Source organism: Penaeus monodon, unplaced genomic scaffold (assembly GCF_015228065.2).
Source record: "Penaeus monodon isolate SGIC_2016 unplaced genomic scaffold, NSTDA_Pmon_1 PmonScaffold_12498, whole genome shotgun sequence".
Taxonomy (NCBI): Eukaryota; Metazoa; Arthropoda; class Malacostraca; order Decapoda; family Penaeidae; genus Penaeus; species Penaeus monodon.
This window is the reverse complement of record NW_023641376.1, coordinates 1-5,731: the sequence shown is the minus strand read 5'-3', so window position 1 is coordinate 5,731 and position 5,731 is coordinate 1. Positions and strand designations below refer to the sequence as shown.

The 5,731-nt window shown below is 31.0% G+C and overlaps 1 long non-coding RNA gene across 1 annotated transcript; it reads left to right on the top strand.

Annotated features, from left to right (window-relative positions):
* The first annotated feature begins 2,793 nt into the window (after positions 1 to 2,793).
* LOC119569095 lies at positions 2,794 to 5,300 on the top strand. Its single transcript, XR_005228213.1, has 2 exons — positions 2,794 to 2,824; positions 5,163 to 5,300. It is a non-coding gene; the product is annotated as an uncharacterized LOC119569095 (long non-coding RNA).
* The last annotated feature ends 431 nt before the right edge of the window (positions 5,301 to 5,731 follow it).

Genomic DNA, 5,731 nt, shown 5'->3' with positions numbered 1-5,731 from the left:
CAAGAATGTCAAAAACAACAAAGCATCTGGACCAGATGAAATTACATATGAATTTTACAAAAATATTCCAAACATTATACTAGAGTCAATATTAATCAATTTTAACTCATACTGGTCCAAAGGAGAATATCCAGACTCATTAAAAAATGTACTGATAAATCCAATAATAAAACTGGGTAAAAACCCATCAGAAGCAAACTCTTATAGATTTATTAGTAGAATTTCATGTATTGGGAAGATATTCGAAAATATTATAACAAAAAGATTAACATGGTGGCTAGAACATAACAACAAGTTAGATAAAGACTTAACAGGTTTCAGACCTAATAGAAATACTACTGATGCTTTACATATAATAGACATAAATAAAGCTTTCATAGAAAAAAATACATCATGCTAGCATGTATCGATTTAGAAAAAGCTTTTGACACAGTCAATCATGAAGCATTACTAACAAAAATGTCAAAACTAGGAATTATAGGCAAACCTCTAAAATGGATTAAAAAAAAAAAAAAAAAAAGTTAGATAAAAGAACATTCAAATAAAAATTGGAAATCTAACATCAGAAAATGGTACAACACAAAGTGGCGTACCTCAAGGTTCACCAATAAGTCCAGTTCTATTGAATATATTGCTAAATGACCTAAAATTATCAAAAGAAATTGAGAAAATAATATACGCAGATGACATAACTCTACTAACAAGTAACAAAAACCTATTAGAAGCTTCCAATAAAATATAAGTAGAATTACAAAAACTAAAATGGGCCAATAATTGCGATTTGAAAATAAACTTCACAAAAAGTAAATTAATGTGCTTCTCAAACAAAAAGATAAACCAATTACCAATAATAAGAATAGATAACACAGAACTAAAATATACTCAAAGTCACAAAATTCTTGGCTTAACATTAGATGCACCCAAACTAAAATGGAAAACAGATATTCTAAGTAGAATGAATATAATGAAAAAACTAACTTCAATAAACTGGGGAGCAAACAGAGAAACATTATTAAATTTTTATAAAATATACATAAAACCAAAAATAGAATACGGAATAACAATCTATGGAGCAGCAAAAGAAACAGAATTAAGAAAACTAGAAATCTTACAAAATCAAGTACTAACCTAACCTAAGACTGGCAACTGGATGTCTTAGACGAACTGCAATCATAGCTCTACAAGCATTAACAAATGTTCCACCTTTAAAAAATAGAATAAAAGAACTTGAATGTATAAAATTAACAAAAATACTAAATAAACCTAATACAACACCAGTTAAGCAACAAATAATAAAATGCATAAAAGAATATAATCCTCAAAAAGACAAAAGATCACTAGTACACTGAGCTACAGAAACAAGAACAAATCTAAATCTAGACGTAACTCCAAACGTGATATCAAATATATCCCCAATACCCCCATGGCATGATATCTCAGAGAGTATACAAACAAACTTTATGGACAACATAACAAGAAATACTCCCAAATCACCATTCAAAATCAATATCAGGAGTTAATAAACATTAACTATAAAAACTTTAAAAGAATTTTTTCTGAATGCTCAAATATAATAGAACCACAATCAACATCAGCAGCAATTTACATCCAGAATAAAAACAATAACTATTTGGAAACTACCTCCTAAAATAGAAATCACTCATGCAGAATTATTTGCCATAAAACAAGGATTAAATTATGCAATAAACAACAAACTGACTAATACAGTAATATTAACAGACTCGCAATCATCAATACAACTAATCAAAACCCCAAACCACTAAGCTACAAACAGATTGTATATGAAATACAAAAACAAATATACTTTCTCTCAACACACAAACAAAAGATTATGGTCAGTGGATTCCATCACATAAAAATATAAAGAGAAATGAAATTGCTGATTTAGCTGCTAAGAAAGCCCATGAAATAAATGATCCCATACCACAAGACCCAAATTGTGTCATAAAAGAAATCAAATTTATAAATACCAAACAATGGGAATCAAATTTAAAGAGAATATTAAAAACAAAAAATTATCTCATCAAAGATAACATCCGAAAACCATGGACCAGAGCCAAGAACAGAAAACTAGACACAGCATGACATGACTTATAACCAACACATAAGACTAAAACACCTTTACAGAATGAAAATGGAAAATGACCCTTTCTGTACATGGTGCAAGAACCAAGAAGAAACTATAGAACATATGTTATTACATTGCCCAAGATTCACTCGCACAGAACAAAACTAAAACAGGCATTAAGATGAGTCAACATAAAAGACATTGATATAAAACTTTTGATGGTGCAGATCAACCATCTATAACAAAGTACTACAAGAAACAAGAAGCCAAGAAAAAAGAGGATCCAGGGGATATAGACAGCAACAGCTAGAACCCTAAAACAAGAAAGAAGAAGAAACATACCTCATAACACTAGAAATATCATAAAAGAAATTAAAACAAACAGTCAAAAGAACTGGGAAATAACATTCTAAACACAAAAGACTACTTGATAAAAAACAACCAACCACAACCGTGGACAAGATAAAAAAAAAATAGGAAGTTAGATGTATGCATAACAAGAATTTTAACAAAATATACAAGACTAAAACAACACTTACATAGACTAAAACTTGAAAATGACCCTACATGCTGATGGTGCAGACAAGAAGAAGAAACAACTGAACATCTGATATTACAGTGTCCAAGATTCAACTCCTACAGAACTTACTTACTAGATGCCCTAAGGAAAGTAAAAATCAATAATCCTAACCTAAATCTTCTAATTACAATCTCAGATCTACCACCAACTAAAAGGTACTACCAATTTAGTCTATTTGTTATAATACTTTCAAACAATTTCCCAATACATGATATTCTACTAAAATATTTGTACGATTTTTTATCTGATGGGTCTTTACCTGGCTTTATTATTGGATTTACTAACGATTTCTTTAGTTCCTTAGGATATTCTCCTTTTAGCCAGTAAATATTAATAAAAATAAACGAAGACCTAACAGGATTCAGACCAAACAGCTCAACCATAGATGCTCTACAAATAATAGACTACCAAATCAACAAAGCTTTTGCAGAAAAAAATATGCTCTAATAGCATGCCTAGATCTGGAAAAAGCTTTTGACTCAGTAAATCATGAAGCAATAATAATAAAAGCAGCAAAACTTGGAATTACAGGAGCCCCACTCAAGTGGATCATGGACTTCCTAAAAAACAGAACCTACCAAATAGTCATAGGTAATAAAAAATCATCAGAAGAAAACATATCAACATAATGACAACAGATTTAACACTAACAGAAGAATTTAAAAAAGTAATATATGCAGATGACTTCACAATTAGAGCAATTAATAATAATCTAGCAGAGGCGAAAAATACACTAGAATTTGGGTTAAAACAAATAATAGAATGGGCAGACAAATGGGAATTAACAATAAATCTGACAAAAAGTAAACTCATGTGCTTTACAAAAAACAAAATAAGACAAATACCAATGATGCAAATAGATAACAAAGTACTTAAATTCACAACTAACCACACAATCCTTGGTCTAGAATTTGATGCTCCAAGTTAACTTGGAAAAACCACATTAATAATTTAAAGATAAATTGCTCAAATAGGATAAACTTAATGAAAAAATATCTTCAACAACATGGGGAGCAAATAGAGAAACCATAATAATATTCTATGATATTTATATAAAACCCAAAATAGAATATGGTATCTCATTCTTTGGTACAGCCAATAACACAGAAATGAAAAAAATAGAAATAATACACAACAATGCCCTAAGAATAGCTACAGGCTGCTTAAAAAACCACCCCAATATTAGGCATTATACAGTCTCACAAATAAAATTGCTATGAAATACAAACAAAAAGAATTGGAGTGTATGCAAATGATGAAAATACTAGAAAAACAAGAGAACAACCAAATGAAAAGAAATGTAACAGCAAATATAGAAGAATATAACCCTCAGAAAGATAAGAGAGGCTTAGTACACAGAGTAATAGAAACTTGCAGTTACAAATAACAATCAAAACAAAAACAATACCAAACATAACACCTATTCCACCATGGTTTGATATTACATAAAACATAGAAACTAACTTCATAGATGATCTAACAAAAAATATCCCAGAACAAATAACTAAGAGTCAATTTTTAAAGATGGAAAACACAAGATATTTCAATTATAAAAAAAAAATACAGACTGCTCAAAATTAAACACAAAGTCAACCTCAGCAGCCATTTATATCCAAGATAAAAATAAAAAAAACAATATGGAAATTACCTGATGAAACAGAAATAATAGAGGCAGAACTTTTAGCAATAAAACAAGGAATTACCTATATCCAGGACAACAGATTAGTAACATCAGTAATATTCTCAGATTCGAAGTCAGCCTTACAACTAACATCAAACTTAAAACCCAAAAGCTATAAACACATCATATTTGAAATACAGGCAATGATATATACACTTACAATCCAAAAACAGACACTAAAAATACAGTGGATACCATCACACAAAAACATAAGAGGAAACGAAATAGCTGATCAAGTAGCAAAAAAGGCGCATAACATAACAAATCCATAACCATATATGAGGACAAAAGAAAAAAGATAAAACAAGTAAGAATAAAATACTTTAAAAAATGGAATACACAATTAATACAATCCTAAACACAAAAAATTACCTTCTGAAAAACACGGATCCCCAACCATGGACAAGATCAAAAAACAGAAAACTAGATGTTTGCATAACCAGACTCAAAACAACACATACAACATTGAACCAATATCTACACAAAGTAAAAATAATAAATTACCCAACATGTAGATGGTGTCATCATCAAGAAAATATAGAACATATAATATTACAATGTCCAAGATTTCACTCTTACAGAACAGAGCTAATGGAAGCACTGAAAAGAATCAAAAAATAATCCTAATATAGATTTATTGTTCACAGGTGCTGATCTCTAACCAATAAAGAAGTACTACATTTTAAGACACGCCAAAATATTCTTGCAGAAAACAAAACTAATAGAAATAATATAAGAAAGAAGAAAGAACATAGATCTAAGGGATATAGACTATACTATAGTCTAAAACCCTATAAAAGAAAGAAGAAAAGGTACTACATTTTGAGACACATGAAGATATTTCTACAGCGAACAAAGATAATTGACTACATATAAACTACAAAGAAAATCAGAAGAAAAAGATCCAGGGGATATAGACAATAATATAGTCTAAAACCCTATAAAAAGAAGAAGATTAAGCATACAACAGCTAAGAAATACTACATATTAAGACACCTGAAGCTCTTCCTACAAAGAATGAAAATAATAGATATAATTTTAAAAACTCCAACCACCAAAGAAGAATCAAGAAACATAGATAAAGGGAATATAGACTTTAAGCTGACTGTCTGCCCTGGACCCCTCTCCCCCCACCTGCGCCTACCCTTAACTAATGCCGAGAGGAGCACCCCGAACGCTGCAACGGTTCCAGGGCTGCCGTTGCCAGGCCAACGAGGAGCCTGTCCACACTCCATGGCTTACGGTTGACGCCATTCAGACTCGCAAATGCAACACAAATACGTAAAAGGCTGCATCTGCTGGCCCGCAAGCCACGCATGAGAGCCTGCTGCACATCAGGTTTCCTTAGGTGGCTCGCCAGTCGTATGGCCAAAGGCCACAC